Raw genomic sequence first — 21,279 nt, 5'->3', positions numbered from 1 at the left:
TTTGTCTCTCAAAACATCCCTGCATTTGAAGTCTATTTTCTCTGAGATTAATATTGCTACACCTGCTTTCTTTTGGCTGTAGCTTGCATGAAATATTTTTTTCCATCCTTTCACTTTCAGTTTCTTTGTGTCCCTGTGTCTAAGATGAGTCTCTTGTATGCAACATATTGATGGTTCATTTTTTTTGATCCATTCTGCGAATCTATATCTTTTAATTGGGGAGTTTAATCCATTTACATTCAACGTTAAAACCGTGAAGGCATTTCTTGAATCGGCCATCTTATCCTTTGGATTATGTTTGCCATATTTTTCCCTCTCTCTATTAATATCCTTTATTGTACCCATACCGAATCTCTTTAGTACTGAACCTTTCTCCAAGTCTCTCTGTCCTGTCTTTGTTTCTCTGTCTGTAGGGCTCCCTTTAGTATCTCCAGTAGGGCAGGTCTCTTGTTAGCAAATTCTCTCAGCATTTCTTTGTCTGTGAAAAATTTAAGGTCTCCCTCAAATTTGAAGGAGAGCTTTGCTGGATAAAGTATTCTTGGCTGGAAATTCCTCTCACTCAGAATTTTAAATATATCGTGCCACTGCCTTCTCGCCTCCATGGTGGCTGCTGAGTAGTCACTACTTAGTCTTATGCTGTTTCCTTTGTATGTGGTGAATTGCTTTTCTCTTGCTGCTTTCAGAACTTGCTCCTTCTCTTCTATGTTTGACAGTGTGATCAGTATATGTCTCGGAGTGGGTTTTTTTGGATTTATTCTATTTGGAGTTCGCTGAGCATTTATGATTTGTGTATTTATGTTGTTTAGAAGATTTGGGAAGTTTTCCCCAACAATTTCTTTGAATACTCTTCCTAGACCTTTACCCTTTTCTTCCCCTTCTGGGACACCAATGAGTCTTATATTTGGACGTTTCATATTATCTATCATATCCCTGAGGTCCATTTCGAGTTTTTCAATTTTTTTCCCCATTCTTTCTTTTATGCTTTCATTTTCCATTCTGTCATCTTCCAGGTCACTGATTCGTTGTTCAACTTCCTCTAGTCTTGTACTGTGAGTGTCCAGAATCTTTTTAATTTGGTCAACAGTTTCTTTAATTTCCATAAGATCATCCATTTTTTTATTTAGTCTTGCAATGTCTTCTTTATGCTCTTCTAGGGTCTTCTTGATTTCCTTCATATCCCGTACTATGGTCTCATTGTTCATCTTTAGTTCTTTGAGTAGCTGCTCTAGGTGCTGTGTCTCTTCTGATCTTTTGATTTGGGTGCTTGGGCTTGGGTTATCCATATCGTCTGGTTTTTTCATATGCTTTATAATTTTCTGTTGTTTTTGGCCTCGTGGCGTTTGCTGAACTTGATAGGGTTCTTTTAGGATTTGTAGACCAATTGAAGTCCTTATCTCTAATTTATCAGATCTACAGCTTCGTGGAGTACACTTTCTCTAACTAACCAGCAGGTGGCGTCCACGAGCCACCTGTTCTCCACAAGCCAGATCTCCCCTGCTTAGCCTTTTTGGTGAGTGGGGGAGTGAGTCTTGTGGGGCCCAATTGGTGTACCAAGCTTGCGTGTGTAGTTGGTGTTGCCTGCCCTGTATGTGGGGCGTGTTTCTGGGCAGTCGGGGAGGGGGGGGTGGCCCTAACAATCAAATCTCCCTGATGATCCTAGAGTTTTTAAAGCTGCTGCAATAGTCTAATCCTTCAGTTCAGTCGTGCCACAGTTTGTCTCTGCCACTGACCCACAAGTCTTTGGTATTGGCGTATGGCTCCTGAGACTTGCAAGTGGGCCCCTCTTCCAGGCTGTGCACCCCGGGTCCTCTGTTGAGGGATGACTGTGCTATGTCACAGGTGAGTGCCGTCCCCCCAGGGCAGTTCTGGGCTGCTGGGCTGTGTAGGGAGGCTCCCAGTCTGCTCAAATGATGGCTGAATGGGGCTTTGTTAATTCACACTGCTCCACCTTCCCAGCTCTGGGACATTCAGCTGAGGTTGCAGGGAAGGCTAATGTCCACGCCCAGTTTTGTGGTGTGTGCCTGTTATTTGAAGCACTTCCGTCACCCTGGGTTGTCTGGGGCAGCTCTGGGCTATGGGGCTGGCGATGGGCAGGAGTGTTTCCTGTCCACCAGGATGGTGGCTGTGAGCGGACACCCCCCTTTTCTTGGGAAGTTGTGTTGTTTAGTGAATTTTCTCAGCCACTGGATTATTGCCTTTTGTCTCAGAGCTCTCTTAGTTCTGCTCTTGACTTGACGTGCCCGAATTGCAATTCTTTGAAGCTTTCTGTATTGAGCTTCTTAGAGTAATTGTTTTAGAAAAAGCAAAAAGGATTTAAAAAAAAAAAAAAAAAAAAAAAAGGGCCCTCCTCAGAGATCTAATGGGTTATTGAAATGCTAATAGACAAAGCAACCAGGGCCATTAAGGAAAGGTGCACAGGGCAGAGAGATCAGCTTTGCTTCGGGATTTGCATATGTGCCTCAAGGCCTGAGCTCCGCCCTTCCCCTCTCTGTGTTCACCAGAACTCCAAAAATCCTCTGCTTTTATTTTGGAGTTTTTCATGTTGTTTTTTTTCTATGCCTGTCTCCTCTCTGCTGGGCTGGCTGCTCTCAGAGTCTCGGGTGTCTGGTCTCAGTCTATCTATGGTTGGAGTTTGAATCAGTAGAATGAGTTTTCGATAAGAGCAGCCACTGCAGTTCTCCCTTCTCCTTCCCGGAGCTGACAGCCCCTCCTCCCCCGGGACTGAGCCTGGCAGGGAGGGGCACGGGTCCTCTGGCTGCAAAAACTTACAGATTTCGCTGATCTCAGCAGTTCCACGTTTTCATGAGTGTTGTATGAAGTATGCCCAAAGTCAGATTGCTCTGTGGTGTCCAGTCCACGCAGTTCCTGGCTTTTTACCTACTTTCCTGGAGGAGTAACTAAAACTTACAGCTCACCAGTCTGCCATCTTGCCCCGCCTCCAATCTCTTAATGTGTATATATGTGTGTGTGCACGTGCATATATGTATGTATATGTATATATAAATGTTTATGTATATGTACATGTAAATGCAAATGTCTATGTATATGTACATATGTATATATCCAGACAGTTCTGTTTCTCGGGAGAACCCTGACTAATACAGAGGTACAGAGAAAAGGAAAGACTCAGGCTACATCTTGTGGGAAGAGCAGGCAGAAGTCCTTGATGTGTTTGTGGTAGGAAATAAAGAAAGTAGGAAAACAAGGATAATACTGAGATAGGTAAGACTCAAAGAAGGACAGTTTGGGGAGAGAAAATCAGGAGTTCTAACTGCGGTGTGATAGCACTGAAGTGGCTGTTATCACTCTAGTGTTGAAGATACAAGATGGTAGTTGGGTAGAGACATCTGGAGACCAGATTTGAGGTCATTGGCCAATTTGTGATCACTGGCATAGAGGTAGTATTTAAAGCCAAGGGAATAAATGGATTTCCTGAGAGTGTGAAAATGTACAGAGATGAGAAGAGAGGGGAAGGGAGGGGAGGAGAGGATTGGGGAGGAAAGAAGAAGAAGAAGAGAGGGGAGGGGAGGGGGCGAGTGGAGAGGAGAGGAAAGGAAGACAGGAGCAGAGGGAAGCTGAGGGTGGGCGAGGAGCAGAGGGGAGGAGCCCTGGCTGGAACGTGGTGGTATAGAAGTCAGCAAAGGAGAGCAAACGTGAGCAGCCCAGAAGATAGAAGCAGATTCAGAGAGCACAGGGTGGTGTAGAAGCCAAGAGAAAATGGAGCTTAATAAGGTGGGAGACATAAATGGTGTGGAGTAAAATGAAGAGAGGACAGTGACCACGAATTTGGCAATAACTCAGACAATGGTGACTGCAACAAAAATCCTTTCAGTCTAGTGTCAGGGACAGATTGGAGCAGGTGGAAGAGCAAATGGTATGTGAGGAAGCCAAGACAACTAATACAGACAGGGGTGATACAATCTAAGACTTGCAGGTTAGAGCAGAGGTCAGCAAATTTTTTGTATGAAGAGCCAGATGGTAAGTATTTTAGGCTTTGTGACTCATGGTTTCTGTTGCAATGACTCTACTTCTGCTGTGAAAACATGAAAACAGCCATAGATGGTACATAAATAATTCCAATGAAACTGTACTTATAAAAATAGATGGTGGGACAGATTTGGTGCAAGGCTGTTGTTTGCTGACCCCTAGAACAATGAATAGAAGCAGTAATCGAAGACATCACTAACGAAAACTTTTTAGAGCTGAAAAAGAAATTCTTAGAGTGATCAATACATTTAATGGAACACCAAAATCAGTGAAAAGATACACTCCAACACCTCCTAGCAAAATGCTTAAATGAGAAAGATGAAGAAAAATTCTCAAAGCATTTATAAGCAGCATTAAAAAGTCTAGGCCGAATCTAGACTTTTCCTCACTAAGATTAAATATTAGAAAGTAATGAAACGATGTTGATAGAACTACAGAGTGGGTTTTTTTGTGTGTGTCTATAGAGTTTTGCAGAGAAGTGCTGTCAGTGATCTCTTCCTGCATAACAAGCATCTCCAAGACTAAGTGACTTAAAACAACAACGGTTACTTATTTGTCATCACTAGGTGGGTCGCCCGGGCTCAGCTGCTGATCCTTGTGGGGGTTGGAGTCCCTCCCGTGGCACTCAGCTGGGAGCTCAGCTGGTGCTTTGACCGGTAGAACGTGGCGGGGATGGTCTTGGTGGCTTTAAGGACTGGGAAGTAAGGAGACCAGCTCGGGGTTGGCTTACCTGTCTGGTGCCTCTGCTTTCTGGACATTTGTGTCCTCCAAGGAACTCTCCCTAGTGACTACAGTGCTACTTTACTGCTCTCTTGACTTCCATTTGTTGCTGGTCTCCTCCCTACATATCCATTCTCCCCACAGCCACCTCCATAGACTTATTGAAAAGGAAATCAGATTGAGTCATTTCCCTCCCTGAGCCCCAAGGCTCCGGCCACAGTATTCCTTCAAGCCACCAGGTCTATTTCCACTTTAGCACCTTGGCTTTAGCTGTTTTTATGCCTGGACTAGAACGTGTTTTCCTGGGAATTTGCCTGGCCATGTCCTTTTCGTCATTAGTTTCAGCTTAAACGTGACCTCCTCGGGGAGCTCTTCTCTGATTGCACAAATAATGTCCTCATACTACTCGGTTTTATTTTTTTCATAAGCATGCATTTATCTGTTCACATGCTTTTTGTCTGCTCCCCTATTAGACGGAAAATACCAGGAGAGAAAGATTTTATTTGTTTTATTGTCTATCCCCCAGGCTTAAGGACAGTGCCCTCCACTCAACAGATAATCAAGTTATGTTTTAATAAAGGAATGAATGAACCCCTATGGCTAAAAAAAGAAGTACACTTTCTAAAAGCCTGGAGAATATAAACAGATAAAGTAAGTCTGTTTAACCAAAAAGCATAGAACTTAGGAAATGGCAGGGGTTTATAAAGCCCAGACAATATAAAACAAGATGGCAGGAATAAAAATGAGTTCATCAGTTGGGTTTAATAATAAAATTTAACTATGGTATATGTTGCTTCAAAAGGACTCATCTAAAATGATGCAGAAAGGTTTCAAATGCAGGATAGACAATTTACTAAATGAGTACAAATATAAAAAAAACACAGGCGTCAAAGAAGAAATCCAGGCAAACACATTGAATAGGGCCAAGGAGGTTTTATTATATTGCTCACTATGCAATCCATAGTGAAATTACGGTACTCATAAACTTTTATGTACTGTGTAACAGCACAAAAATGCTAAAATACACACAGTTGGGAATTCAAGGAAGGATGTTAGAACTCCAGTTGTAATGGAAGATTTTAACACATCTGCCTTGTACTGGTTTATTTTGGTGTACTGATAAGGAACAAAGCAGGATAAAAACGTTGAAATTGACAAAATAGTAAAAATATGTGACAGTGTGACTAAATATAATTTAAAAGATTAATTAACATTCAACTAATTAGCATTCAAGTTCAATAATAAAAACTATATGTTAACTATAGAACTAGATTATGGGGGGTGCTTAATACCCCTACTTTTGTGATTAATATGGAAATATTTCCAAAACGGATCATATACAGGTCCCAAAGAAAGTACCAGAAATTTTCAAAAAGCTACATATCTCTACCACAAATGTAATAAACTTGGAAATTAATAACAAAAATTTAAAGAACAGCAACAACAACAAACATCAAGAACCTTGGGAATTTTAAAATGCTCTAATTAATAAGGTCAAAGAGGAAGTCAAAATATTAGTTAATTATATATGTTTGCTTTTACACTTGTGCTTCTAATTCTATGGATAAAATTCTCTCTATGTATCAAATGAATGATTTTTTGTCTGATTAACAAAGCCATATATAAATATATGTAAAATATATATATAAATATATTCATATATAAATAAAAACAATGTTTTTTATATTCAGACAGCTCATAAATATATAAGTTGAAAAGTTAAAGTCCCAATGATCCTGTATTTCGGAGAAAATCTGAATTTTCTTTTTGACCTTGAAACACATACAGAAATTAAAAAAAATTGCATGTATTCATGTCAAGCCTATGTCCCTTGTTCTTAAAAACCACCTCCTTCTAGTGTACCCCATCTTTGGAGAGAGATGGGGGTGGAGGTGGTAAACTCTTGCCAGAGCCTGAGTTATTCTCTCCATTGAACCAATGCGACTCGGTTTACTTTGGTGGGGAAATAATTCCATTTGAAATGACATTTTCTTGGCTAGCTGGCTCCCAGGTGACAAAAGTGCCCTGGGAGAACTTGAGTTCTGCAGCTCACTGGAGTGGCCACTTCCGTATCCGGGGACCCTCTGGTGGGAGGCCAAACCTGCCAAATATGAGGAGGTAAGCCCAAGAGTCCGAGTTTCGTCATTTTAGGGCCCATTTACTCTGGATTTTTCTCTGATTGCCTGTTTTAAATTGGCACCTCCTCAGCACTCTTTTGTTTTCTCTTCCCGGGTTAATTTTTTCCCCATGGCACTTAGCCACACATGTCACTCATTTCTCCAGTTTATTGTCACTCTCTCCAGGTTAGAATGGGGGCTCCACAGAAGGGCCATATTTTGTCTCTCTGGCCCACGACAGTGTTTGGCACGTCTCGAAGGTCCTTGACAAATATTTTTGAATGAATAATCCCCAAATGCATTTCTACAGTAAAAGATGTTTTCCTGGGGGAGGGCAGAGCCACATGGGCCCCAAGTTCTGAAGACTGAGCCTGTGGGACCATCCATGGGGCAACATCCACCAAGTCAAGGAAGTTTCCAGGGAGTGTAGACCGAAAGGGAGAAGGGGAAAAGCAGGAGGAATAAAGGACCAGGGCCCAGCTTTGTCTGCAAAACTGAGTGACTCTGGGGCTGACAAAGGGAGTGCAGGAGGAGGGACATGGGGCCAGGTGTACCTCTCCAACCACACATCCAACCTCTTAAGAACTCCTGTCAGCTCTACCTTCAAAATAAGTAAAACGCCAACTCCTCTCCACTTTCACTGCTCTGGCCTGACTATTTCAGTGGCCTCTCAACTGGTTCCCCTGCCTCAGTCTTTGTCCCCTAGTCTGCTCTGGATACAACGTCAAAGTGACCTTCCAGCAGAATAAGTCAAATCATGTCATGCTCTCTTCAAATCCTCAGGAGCTTCCTTCACCCTTAAAGTCAAGCCCCTACAGGATCTGCTATCCCACCCCTTCTGTGGCTGGCCTCTTTTGCTAACCACCACTCTCTCCTACCCTTGGCTCTGGTAGGAGCTCTCCCTCTTCAGGGCCTTTGTCAGGAGTGCTTTCCCCCAGGTGTTCTCTTCCTGCCTCCTTCAAGATCTTTTGCTCAAATCCCACCTTCTCAAGGAGACCTACTCTGAACCCACACCCCCATTTAATCCTGCAGCCTGCGCCCCACGGGTGCGCCCCGGAGCCTCCTTATCTTACTTCTGCCCCCACCCCCATATCTTATTGACCTTTGCCATCATCCCAGAAAATTGATTTATTGGTGTTCATGGTTTACCGCACCCCTCCTCCCGGCCCCCGAGAAGGACAGCTCAATTATTTATCGAATGGATGACAGAAAAGCAAGGGAAGTACAGAGGGCTGTGATTTACTGGGAGCTGAGCTGATTGTAAGTGATAAATTAATCCGGGGATCTGCAAAGGCGGGAGTCCTAGGAACCAGAACCAAGGAAATCCAAGTCTGCTTTGGAGAGCAGAGCGCCATTGTCCGTTGTCTTTTCCGTTTCAGTTTTCTGCTTCCGTCCAAACCAGGTGCCTCTCAGAGGTTCCCTTCACGAACCAGGCTACTTTGGCTACACGGGCAGCAATTATTCCCCAAAGTTGCTCCCCCACCCCCACCCCACGCGGGGCAGTGAAAACACCCCGCAACTAGCCCAACTCCGAAAAGTCCTCGGTTGCTTCCTGCTGGGGAACCGGCCCCGCAGGTCCGCGCTCCAGTGTTTCTGCGTCGCCTTTATTTAACCCGGGTTAAAAAGGTCTCTCGGCGCCGCCCCCAAACCGCATTTCGCCTGCCCGCAGCTCTCCCCGGGATCCAGCCCACAGCCGGGGCGCGGCGGCCCAACGCACACAGAAACAACCCCGGGCCGTCCCCTTCCAAAACCCGGCAAAACAACCCGCAGGAGGGACGCGCCGGCAGTGCCGGCTCCTCGAGGGTGTCCAGCCCTAGAGAACGTGCGCCTGGGGCAAAGGGCCGGAGCCCACGCGGGCCTCCCCAAAGCGTGGCTTTCCCAGGATTACGCGCTGATCCGAAGCGCTGATACGGGAAGGCAGTGCCCGCATAATTGAGTTTTGCTCTGCAATAGGTGGGAAGAAAGAAGAAAGGGAAGACTCTCCAAGCAAAAACAAAAACAAAAAACCTCTGCGTCCCCTGGGAGTGCAGAAGGGCGGGGAGGAGGCGCCAGGCGGATGGGGGCGCGCCCCACCCAAGTGTCCTCCCAGGTTAGAGAAACTTTCGGCTCCCAGTTCTTCCCCGTTGCAGCCTGGGGTCCTGGTAACGGGGTAGGCGCGGAGGCTGGGCGACTGGAGGGCCGGAGGGGTGGCGGGACCCGGGGGCGCGCAGGCGCCCGCCTGGCTCCCTCCTATCACCGCGCCCCATCCCCTCCCCGAGCTCCCGAGAGTGGCTGGGGGAGGGGTGAAGGCTAGCGCCAGGGCGGAGGGAGGGCGGGAGGCAGACACAAAGCCCGGCCCTCCCCCTTCCTCCCCCTCCGCTCCCCTCCCTTCCGAGTCTGCTCTCCTCCTCCTCCTGCCGGGCCGGGAAACCCAGCCCCGAGCTAGTCTGCGGAGGCTGCGATCGCCCCCACCACCCGGACCTGCGGGGAGGTCCTGTCCTGCGCGAGGTAAGGGGCGGTGGCAGTGAAGACCGCACCCCCTGCCCCCGAACCCCCGCGGCCCGGTAGGCTCCGGGGTGCGGGCGGGGACTCTGCGGGGCTAAAAGCACGGTGCTGCCCCTCGGGGGTCGTGGCGACGGGTGGGGGGAGGGGACAGCAGGGCATCGGGACGCAGAGGCAGGAGGGTGGTGGGGGCAGGTGATATTTTTGGCGGTGCGAGGCGGCCACTGTGGGCAGGGTCTTCGGGTGACCTCGGCTTAACCTTGCGGGGTGGGGTGAGGGGCAGCCGGAGGGTACAGGCGCGAGGGCTGCAAATGCCCGTGCGTGTGTTGGTGTGTTTGTGTGTGTGCGTGCGCCCTGCGAGCAACGGCGAATAGGGACTTGTTCCAGTTCTACCTGCGGGGGCGCCTATGGTGTGTCCCGTGCGCGCCGCGCCTGTGCGTGCGGCAGACTGGGGGTCGCACAGCCTGGTGCCCAGCGCGGATCCCCGCCGGTGCGCCCGCCAAGCGCAGGCTGGATACCGCCGGCCCCCGGCCATTCCCAGGCTCCGGCCGGGGACTTCCTCCGCCCCTTGGAGAGGTACCCCCGCGGGAGGGCCGAGGAGTCTGGGCAAGGAACTGTCGTGGTGATTGATGGCGGAGCGAAGGAGGAGCCCGGTTTCCCTGCCGGGAAGGGACGGGACCACTTTCCCACTTTGCGGCTTCCCGGCCCCCTTCTGGGCTTGCTCTCTGCTTTTGGCCTTGGCTCCCCCGCGCGCGGCGTGCACCCCACCCCCCACCCGCTGTGCTGTGGGGCGCCCCTCGACCGCCGGGGTAACCACAGGGTTCGCAGAAATTCTGCTTCAAAGCCTCTGATCTGTTGCCAGGATATACAGGGCAAGGCCGGCCCCACCGAGCCCTAGGAGGTGCCTCTTTTCAGTGCGCTCAGATCCTTGACGCTTTCCTAGTTCAGAAGAGGCTGCGCACAAACCCGCAGCAGCCCAGCCGCACTTTCTTGCAGACGCTGGTGATTTCGGGCACACTCGGGTTTCTCAGAAACATGCTGTAATCAATAACGAAGACTTCCCAGGATTCTTGGACCAGCAGGACTTTGTAACTTCTGAAGCCAAAACAAACATTTGGCTGCACCCATGATTAAGATAAATACTATTTTAATGCAATATTAAAAAAAAATCAAAAGTAATGTAAAAACTCCATGATGGGCAAGATATCAAAAATTTAAATCAAGGCAGGTTGCTGTTATGACCCGGAGCCATTGTGTGGTGTCGGATGTCTTTCCAGCTGACCCCCTGCCTTGTCCCTCCTGCTTGCTCATAAGCCTTGCAGTGGCATGCAAACAGATTGGGCACTGTGGGTCTTCGTATATCGTCACATAGAAGTTTTATTATTAACTTGTTCCACTTGGTTCAAATATGGGAGGATATTTCCTTAAGTGTGTAGAGGTGCATGTTTTTCTTTTTTGCCTCAGTTTCCAATTTGGCTTTGGATGCCCCGTCTCTCACCACACAGAACACCGCTTGCACTCCCCCATGCTTAGTCACCAGGGTCCAGGACAGAGAGGAGCCCTTGGACAGTGAGAGGTCCTTGCACCTGGGACTTGGGAAAAAGGCTTTGGGGTTTGGGGCTTGCAGCATGAGGGAGGACCAACTTACTACGACCATCTCCTTTGGAAACATTCTCCTGCAGGAATGTGGAATAGAAAAGGAGCCCTTGCATAGCCTAGCCCACCCTTGAACCCCAACCTGGGGTCATATGGGAGGGATTGTGACTCCCTTGAGGGCTGTGGTGGGTGCTTATGGTTTAGAGCTAGCTTCCCAGCAGCCCTCTCCTCCCCATCCCTTCTGCAAAGTCTAGGGCCACTCCGCCACTCCAAAGAGAAGCTCCACTCTCCAGAAACAACCTCCTTGCTTAGCTAAATCCTCTTCCCCTGCTTGGAGGAGACAGATGAGTTGTTTCTCTTGTGTGTGAGGGCTGGCCACACCATGGGGGTCCCCCTTAACCAGGCCCATTCTTCACATGCACCCCGTATCATATCACTGGCCTCGTGTCTGATCCCCCTGTACACCCAGCCGTCCCAGCTATCCTTCGAGATTCCTGATGGCTTTGGCTGGGAAGGTTGTCCTGACTCCCGTCTCGTTTCCTTGTGTGGCACCACAGTTCCTTGTGTGGGTGTAGCTTTCAGGAGATAAACAGTGGACTCCCTTGCTCACCGTCTGAGCTTCCTGCCATCTCACGACCTAGCACTCAGGGAATGGGTGATGAGTGAATGAATGAATGAATGAACCAAAGCCTCTCTTTGTAGGTGTATTTTGAGGAGTTACTATTCAGCAACAAGGTTACCCTTGGGGCAGTGATGCCTCTAAAGAAAGCAAATAATAACCCGTGTTTGTATAGGTTTGAGGGGACAGAGGTCTAAAGGCATCAGCCCGCAAAGCTGGAAGCAGGGCGCTCGGCCCGGCAGTCATCGCCCTACACCTCAGCTGGCTTGCTACTGAGTATACGGGCTGAGATGCACACTCCCTGCAGTGTACGGAGAGAGCGGGATTTACCAAGCTGGGTTTTAGGATGCAGTTTTACTAAAGAATTTCAAAAGACTTACAGTCCTTAGAATAAATGAGGGAAATGCTAATGCGCAGCAGGGATTTTTAATTGCAGGACTTTTCAGAGCCTTTATTATCAACGTTTGCTAACTTCACCTGGCCACAGAACACTTTTTTTGATGAAACGTCTTCTGGATTCAGTGTTCCAAGGGGCCCACTTGGGAAGAGGTTGCTTTGTGCACTCCCAAATCTTCCGACATCTTGGTCAGTTTCCGAGGAATGTTGCTCTTATCCAGTAGATGATAGGTGTAAATTGTGGACATTAGAAAGAAAGACATAGTCACCTCCCCTTGTAAATTTACAGTAAATTGCTGTTTACCAGTCTCTGGGCGTTTGGCTAACATGAGCCAGTTCTCCAGGGTTTGATCAGTTCTGAGGGAATGAAAGGAGTTGGGTAAATCCTGCAAATAGACTGGAGGACTCTGTCCTGATGCCACTCAGAGCCTCGAACCCAACTAGCCTTCTACTCTGAGAGTGCTCCCAAATGCAGCTGTGGGCTTCTTATATAGAGAGAACCCTTTTCATCCTACTTTATCCATCCTTTGAGTGGGGAAATACAACCTGAGTTTTCAGTTCCCTCATTTCCCCTCTCCCTGAGAGCTGCCGATGTGGATTCTCAAGGTGTCAGTGTCTACATTTACTTATAAAAAGGGAGATGCAGCCCCCAAGTTCATGCACACCTGTTGTTTGAAATTGGGTGCTTAAAAATAAGAATTTGCTCCTACCATACTACAAAAAGGTAACAAACATAGTCATACCCTCACAATCTGGCAGGAACATATTGAAAGCAATGACGTTATTTCAGGATATTTGTTTTTCCTATTCCTTTGTTTTATTTTGTCTGGAATTTTTTTTTTTTTTTTCAAAAATAAAGTTAATCAAAAAATAAAATAAGAATTTGTCTGTCATCTGCTGTTAGGACACTGTCGCAGACCAGTAACCCCAGCTATTTAAGTGAGGAGATGGAGGAGGGGAAGATGGATGAGTTAGTATTTCAGGGACTTAAGGGAGGATTGGGGACTTGGCAGAGACAGACCCAGCGGGTGAAGTTAGCCTTTGTGTGCAGACATGAGGTGGTCTCTGATGCTAATCAGCAAATGTATCTCCAGATTTGTTTCATAGATCTTTCTAAGCATGGTAAGAAAGTCATCTCATTTAGAGATATGCCTTGAATAGGGTGGTGCCACAGAAGTCTAGGGATAGAGTGGGTTCAAGGGAAACAGTTTTGAGCAGGAGGGACCTTTAGATGGGGTGAGGTGGGGGTGCAGAGGGGAGGCAAAGAAGCCTGGAGGGATGCTGACGACACATGATCCAAGCATGCTGTCGTGTGTGTGTGTGTGTGTGTGTGTGTGTGTGTGTGTGTGTGTGTGTGTGCATGTGTGGCTATGAACAGGGAGGGGAGGGAATACTGAGTGTGAATTTTAACCTGTTGTGTTTGAAAAAATTTTCGATAAGTAGCAGGAGATACCCGGAGTCCTTTGGGCACCGTGGGGAGAGAAGTAGTGGAGATAACGAACTTGGCCAGAGAGAGCCCACACTAACAGGGAGGAGGCCAAGGCAGGACTCTGGAAGCCTGCGGTCGCGGTCACTACTTCTAGGGGGAGAGGCGGCCGGTAGCCGAGCCCTCAGCTCTCGGGGCTGCTCAAGGGGTACCGGCGGCGGGGGCTCTTTCCCGGAGGCGAGGGCGAGGCGGAGGACGTGGCCAGGGTCCTCGGCGAGAGGCGTGCAAGGAGGGCGGCGATAGGGACAAGACACTCTTCATCCAGTAGGAGTATGCGCCAAAGAGATTTATTCAGGGGTGATTACAGGTTATATAGGCTGGTAAGAAGGGCAGGGCTGGAAAGGAGGTGAAGCAGCCTTAAATGGCAATATTGAAGGGATAGGGGCTAGGATTGGTTCTGAGAGAACGCCGGAACCGTTGCAGCGGGGCGGGGGTTGTTCTGGCCACGGGCATGCGCGCTGGCGGTGGCAGAAGTGGCCTTGGCACCAGGGAGTGAGTGGGTAAGATAAGGAAGTGGGGAAAGGGCAGTTGGGAGAAAGGCGGTTTCCTCCGGCAAGCCTCCCCTGCCAGTGGCAATTTGGGTGAGGAAAAGGGAGCTGCCTTGACCTCGCTCTCCAGGCTCGGGGGGGCTGCAGAGGGCACTCACGCCCGTACCTACTACCCTCCCCAGGGGGTGATATCAGGTCCCCTGGCCCAGGCCTGGTAAGCCGAGGTACAAGCTCAGTCACCCGCAATTCCCCTTTCTTTTCTAATTAGAGGAAGAGGCTTTACCGGAGAGGCCCGCTAAGGGTGAGGGAAGGGGGAGGTTAGGGAAGGGAAAAAGGGGTTGACGGTGGCTCAGCGAGGCTGGAGCTCAGTGTTGGTGTGGTGCCCGGGCGCTTGACAATGGCTTCGCTGCAGCGGGCTGGGCGAAGGTGAGGGGTTTAAAGTTCAGGGGTTCAGAGAAGCTGGAACTCGAGGCGAGAACGATGTTCAGGTAATTGAGAAGGGCCTCGCGGTTGGCGAGTCGACCGGTGGCGTTGAGGTCGCGGGGGGTTGGCTGTTATCTTGGAGTGGGGGGCGTCAGAGGTGGCGAGTCGCTGATACTGGATTTGCACGAACGAGGAAAAAATGGCATCCGTTTGTTTTCTTACAAGCTGGACAATTTTGCGGATGAGGCAGGGTCCTAAGATGAGAGCTAGAATAATTATTAATAAGGGGCCAAGAAAAGCAGTGGGGTAGGAGCTGCAGTTTTTTTTAGACGGAGGAAGAAGTCTTCTTCGCTGTGGTATAAGACCCTAGGGATCAGGACAATTAGGAGGCAAGTTTCTTTATATTCATTGATGACATTCGTGCTGAGACAGGGGGTAAGTCCTGTAGAGGAGCAGAGCCATTGGGAGGAATTATGAGGAATGAGAAATTTTGCTGAGCTGCTGGGAGATGAATAGCTGGCACAGGCAGCGAGGTCGGGAGAGTTCCTGGAGCGAGGGCGGACGCACTTTCCCGTATAGGAGACTGAATGAAAAGTCAGGGGGACGGCAGAGGTATTCCAATTGCATTCCAAGGGGCTGTTTTCTGTGCTTTCTGAAAAGGAGAGGTTGGAGGCAACGGGCTCGTATAGAGAGGAAGAGGTGGAGAGGCAGAGCCAGCAGGATGAAGTAAAATTGGGGTTGGAGGAGTTTACTGAGGCAAAGGCGGCTTGGATGAGGCTGAGGAGGGGAGAGGAGTAACGAGAAGGGGGCAAAGGAAGCTGGGGTGGTGGGGTTGGCGATGCGTTGTTTGCAGCTGAGGTGCGGCTTCCGGATGCGCTGCTTGTACTTGAAGTGCGGCTGGAGGGCTGTGGAAAAAGGGGGTTAATGACTTTGTTGGGACTAATGTTAAAGGGCTTTTTTTAATGCAGTATTTTGGCATGATTGGCTTGTAGCCTCTTTTTTTTTTTTTTTTTTAGAATAAGTGATCCTCGGTTGGTTCCTTTCTCATAGATTCTGAAGCCCCAAGTTTGACCGAGTAACTAGGAGGGATTAGTGGGGAGCTGCACTGTAAGATTAAGATGTGTGCAGGATCTCTCACTTTCTTGGCCGAGCCAGTTAACAGTAGGGAGTTTGCACCCTGTAGGGGCCCACTTTAGGGTAAGGTAATGATTAGGAACAGGAGGCTTCCAATTAGTGGCTAATGTTTCACACCCCCAGTATGCACAGTAGTACTCGTTGGGGGAATTACAGCACGATTTTTCAGGATTTGAGGATGGGCACATGTAATATTGGGCCTGGGGATCACTTACCTTCCTGGCGCAGGTTTCTTCGACTCTGGAGACAAAGGTGGAGAAAGGCTTACTCGGCTCCTGGAAGAGCTTGGTGAATTTATTAGGCCGACAGGCAGAGCAATTGGCAAACGCGCGTAAGGCGATGCCTCTGAGGACAGTCCAGAAGGTAGCAGGGACATTAATATAAGCAGACGCATTTAGAAATGCTCCAGTGCCCAAATAGGCTTCAGGGGGATGATAGACTCCAAGGGCTGCGTCTTGCTCACTTTGTTTAGCTGCTTCTGCCTGGAAGTGAGCACGCCAGTCAACAAACTGACCAGGGTTAAGAATGGAACGGGCAAGCGAGGCCCAGTCTTGGGGGATGCAATAGTCCATGCCGAGATCCTGCAGTATTTGGGAAGCGTATGGGCTACCTAACCCGTCCTCCCTGACGGCCCTGCGAAGCTGCTTGATAGTATTTGAGTCAATGGGATACCAGTCATACGGTTTCTGTGGGGTGGGGGCAAGGTTAAGAGGAAAGCAGCGAAAAGCACGAGAGAAAGGAGGACGCGCTTGCAGAGGGCTTGGTGTGGAAGTGAGGGTAGGGGGAGCGTTGCCCCAAGGGTTGCCTTGAGGTGTAGAAGGCAGCCAGGGGTTGTTAGCCGGTGGGGTGGAAGGAGCGGCGGTAACTGCCGGTAGCGGCTCCGAGGGGGAGCCCGCCGGAGGGGGAGGTGGGAGTGGGAGGCCCCAAGCGTCGCAAGATGGCGGCGCGGTGGGCGTGGCTAAGACACAAGATGGTGGATCAGCCCCGCCCTGTGAAAGGGTGGGGCCCAAGGCATAAGATGGCGGACTAGCTCCGCCCTGTGGAAGGGCTGGGTAAAGCGTATGCAGTTTCCGGCTCAGCTTAGGGCTGATGTCATCGCCGGAGCATTTCCTCCCCTCGATGGAAGAAGAAGGAGGAAGTTCGCCATCTTGGCGTGGCGCAGTGTTATTTTGCTTTTTGGGAGTCACCTCGAGCGCGTTGTTAATCTGCTCGACTAAGGACTCCGTGTCTGAGTCATGATTTGAATTAGTATCGCTATCTGAATCTGTTGGCTGGGTTGATAGGGCCTCCTTGGATTTAACGAGGCCTCGATCAGGGGGGAGGGAGCCTTGAAGGCAGGAGCGGATGGTTATCAAGGTGGGGAGCAAGCCGGGAGGGAAGCGCTTGCTCTCATGTTCCATGGCATTAGTGACTCGATCAATAAGACGATCATAAGTAACAGGGTCCCAAAGATGGCAAGTGGTGAGCCATGGGTTAAAAGGCAGCAGGAGGTCCCAGTACACCTGCAGCTGCCGGACAGACACTTTACAGCGATGTGTATCTAGGAGACCCGCTAGAGCACGAACTTGAGGTGCCTGACATGTAGATATACGACTGCCCATAGCTGAGGGGGGAGGAGGGGGGTTACTCCCGAGCCGGGCCGGCCGGCTGGCGGGGAGGAGGAGGAGGAGTTGATTACCGAGCAGAGAGAATGAGATAAACTGTGGCCTTGAGGCCGAAGGAGACGGCGAGAGCAGAAAGCAGTGCCCTTTGGCAACGGGAGCAGTCAGGGGGGGCGGTTGCAAAGAGGCACACGGCACCAAATGAGGCAATAAAAATACAAAGAACTACAGCAAAGTAATGGAGGGGAAGAGGGAGAGTGTTAGGAGGAACAGGGGTCATAGAAGTGCGCATACAAAAGGACGCAGAGAGCGTAGGGGAAGGGAGGAGTTCCTACTGGATGAAGAGAGCGTGGGGGAAAGGATGAGCGGCTTCGGAGCAGGGAACCTCCCACGGCTCCAGAAGCGGCGAAGGAGAGGCGGCCCTACCTTGCAGGCGAGGAAACGGGGAGCTGGAGGGGCGTCCGGGCGAGCGATCGACCTGCTGAACTGTTGTGTGGAGACGTTTCCTCACACGGGGCACCAGTTGCGGTCGCGGTCACTACTTCTAGGGGGAGAGGCGGCCGGTAGCCGAGCCCTCAGCTCTCGGGGCTGCTCAAGGGGTACCGGCGGCGGGGGCTCTTTCCCGGAGGCGAGGGCGAGGCGGAGGACGTGGCCAGGGTCCTCGGCGAGAGGCGTGCAAGGAGGGCGGCGATAGGGACAAGACACTCTTCATCCAGTAGGAGTATGCGCCAAAGAGATTTATTCAGGGGTGATTACAGGTTATATAGGCTGGTAAGAAGGGCAGGGCTGGAAAGGAGGTGAAGCAGCCTTAAATGGCAATATTGAAGGGATAGGGGCTAGGATTGGTTCTGAGAGAACGCCGGAACCGTTGCAGCGGGGCGGGGGTTGTTCTGGCCACGGGCATGCGCGCTGGCGGTGGCAGAAGTGGCCTTGGCACCAGGGAGTGAGTGGGTAAGATAAGGAAGTGGGGAAAGGGCAGTTGGGAGAAAGGCGGTTTCCTCCGGCAAGCCTCCCCTGCCAGTGGCAATTTGGGTGAGGAAAAGGGAGCTGCCTTGACCTCGCTCTCCAGGCTCGGGGGGGCTGCAGAGGGCACTCACGCCCGTACCTACTACCCTCCCCAGGGGGTGATATCAGGTCCCCTGGCCCAGGCCTGGTAAGCCGAGGTACAAGCTCAGTCACCCGCAGAAGCCAACATCTAGGGGGCAGGCAGAGGAGTGGAGCCAGCGGAGGGGACCGGGAAGCCAGCCAGGGAAGAGGAGGTGAGAGCCAGAACTGATGTTGAGCCAAGCCAGGTCAAACCAGAACTTTCCGCCAGGTAGTTGATGGCCAGCAGCCGTTCTCATTGATCAGAGCTCAGATTATCCAGGGTTGTTAAATATTTTTAATATCTTCTCCGAGAAGGATGGAGTATCAGCTGAGAGCATGAATGAAACCACACAACCTAGTACCCTCACCAGGAAGTCAACATAATGAATGAATGAATGACACCTTTTTGTTTTTAGTAGTAGAAACTCTTTTTAAACTGGCTAATGATTTGGTGAAGAGTCTGAGAAGAAGCATATAAGAAAATAAACTTGGATTTTTTGGGGGAAGAGGCATGGGTGTCCTGTCTGTGTGAGATCTTCTGATCAGGAATCTTTGTCTGCAAGGACCCTCACCAATAACTCTGAATAACCCCCAAAGTTGATGGATCAAAATTGAGAACCCTGATTTATTTTGATAGGTTATAAAGGCATGCTGATTTGTTTTTTAACCACCCTGTAGGCTGATTTTAAATGATGTTGCTGAGTTTCATAGCATCCGGATTAGAAACACATACAGGCGGTATTCTAATTATTGCTGAGAGTTTATATTCCCATTTTTATTTGATCATGACATCTGGACAAGTAGTAGAGTCAAGCAGTAAAATAACAAAGGCCATTTTTATTTGATCTTGACATCTGGCCAAGTAATATAAGGGGAGATATTAACATACAATTCCTCCATTTGCCTGAAATTCTCAAATTTGAGTCATTCTTTAAATCAGACTTGGTGGAAACATGTGTATTTTACAGTCCTGTAATGAATTGTCCTTATTTTACTTCAGTGGATTAACTCAGTAAATGGGTTAAAGAGGCATACGGTTTTCAAGTGTATGATTTTATTGGTAAGGTCATGAATACAAAATACAAAACTCCAAATAGTTAGTTGCTTAAGTAGATTAGACAGATGAGCTTTATCTGCTTTATAAACTTTTTTCTTTATTGAAGAAGTCACCACGGATTTTTCCCCCCAAAGAGCTAGCTCCCCATTGCATTTCTTTTTCTTTTTTCTCTCTTTTTTTTTTTCTTTTATTTTCTCCATGGCATTTAAACTGCGATTTGATTGGAAGAAGTCTTTTTAAAAATGAATTGCAGTGATATCTCTCCTGTGTGGTCCGAGGGGCACCTGCCTGCCATCACGTTGCCAAAGAACCATTGAATTGAATCACCGGAAGTCAGTCAAGAGCCCACACCTGGCGGCAGCTGTGAAACCAGAAACCACAGTCTCTGGAAGGCTAGCCTGGGCTTTGTGTGACTTCAACACGTGGGAGCCAGGATACTGGAGATGGAATCTGAAAGACTTATAACCACACCATCCAGCTCTCTCTCACCTAAATGCTGACTGCTCATGACTTTTTGTCTTACAAATAATTTAACTTTTTGCATAGTCAAATGTTTGCACTATTCCTTTGGATTGCAGTAATTGCTTCCTTACCGGAGACAGGCTTTCTGCATCCTCAATTGAACCATTAGCCATTTATGCTTTCTTCTATTTTTTTTTTTTTTAATTAGAGAAGCTGTGGGTTTACAGAACTCTCATGCATAAAATACAGGATTCCCATATGCCACCCTATTATTAACACCTTGCATTTGTTACAATTGATGAAAGCACTTTTTTATGACTGTATCATTAACCATAGTCTGTGGTTAGTTAGGTTCACTGTGTAGTGCAGTTTCATGGATTTTTTTTTTCCTTTCATTCTATTGCCATATATACAACATAACATTTCACTTTTTAAACACATTCAGATACATAGTGCATTGCTGTTAATTATGTTCACAAAGTTGTGCCACCATCACCACCATCCATTACCAAAACATTTCCATTGTTCCAAATAGGAACTCTGTGTATTTTAAGCCTTAACTTCCCATTCCCTATCCCCATCCTGTTTCCTGGTGACCTATATTCTAGATTCTGCCTCTATGAGTTTGCTTATTGTAATTATTTCATATCAGTGAGATTATACAATATTTGTCATATTGTGCCTGGCTTATTTCACTCAACATGATGTCTTCAAGGTTCATTCATATTGTTGCATGGATCAGAACTTCGTTCCTTTTTATGGCTGAATAATATTCTATCATATGTATAGACCACATTTTGTTTATCCATTCATCTGTTGATGGACACTTGGACTGCTTCCATCTTTTGGCAACTGTGAATGATGCCACTATGAACATCAGTGTGCAAACGTCTGTTTGAGTCCCTGCTTTCAATTCTTTTGGGTATATACGTGGAAGTGAGATTGTTGGGTCATATGGTAATTTTTTACTTTGTGAGGAACCTCCAAACTGTCTTCCACAGCAGCTGCACTGTTTTACATTGCTACCAGCAATGAGTGTTCCTATTTCTCCACATCCTCTACACCACTTTAATTTTCTACTCTTTTAATAGAAAGCCATTCTAATGGGTGTTAAATGGTTATCTCATTGTGGTTTTGATTTGATGGCTAATGCCGTTGAGCATCTTCTCATGTGCTTTTTGGCCATTTGTGTATCTTCTTTGGAGAGATGTCTATTCAAGTCTTACGTCTAATTTTTATGGTTTCAATTTTACACATGACTGTTTAAATCCATTTGGAATCAAGTTTGGTAGGTGGTTTATGAAGTAAGAATGCAACTAGATTCTTTTTTCCCAATAGTTTACCTGCAGGCCCACTAGCATTTGTTGAATCAACCTGCCCGTCTCCAACTTTGCAATGCGTGCTCTATTTGGCAGGGCAAGTCCCTCTTTTTTCTTTTTTCATCCAAAATTTCTTGGCAGTTTTCACCCATTAATTCTTAAATTTTACTCCATTGGATTTGTTGGGAATTAAATGACGCCTAGACACTAAGTTGGGAAGACCCAATAGTTTTTGATCCTCTTCTTCCAGTAAACGTGGACATTGAATTGAAGCTGCAGACACTGATTGTGAGTCCATCCAGCCCAT

The 21,279-nt window shown here is 48.2% G+C and overlaps 1 protein-coding gene across 3 annotated transcripts in view; it reads left to right on the top strand.

Moving 5' to 3' along the window:
- Positions 1 to 9,191: 9,191 nt before the first annotated feature.
- Positions 9,192 to 21,279, top strand: part of RIN2 (Ras and Rab interactor 2) — a 249,289-nt gene continuing 237,201 nt past the window's right edge. For 2 of the 3 annotated variants that reach the window (XM_037810948.1, XM_037810953.1), the window contains exon 1: positions 9,192 to 9,311. The gene's annotated coding sequence lies outside the window, so the exon portion shown is untranslated. Of the gene's footprint in view, positions 9,368 to 21,279 lie in introns of all 3 variants that reach the window. The other variant, XM_037810950.1, reaches the window with a different exon arrangement.

Source organism: Choloepus didactylus, chromosome 19, assembly GCF_015220235.1.
Source record: "Choloepus didactylus isolate mChoDid1 chromosome 19, mChoDid1.pri, whole genome shotgun sequence".
NCBI lineage: Eukaryota > Metazoa > Chordata > Mammalia > Pilosa > Megalonychidae > Choloepus > Choloepus didactylus.
Note: the sequence above shows the minus strand (reverse complement) of the source record. Positions and strands in the feature narration are given on the sequence as shown.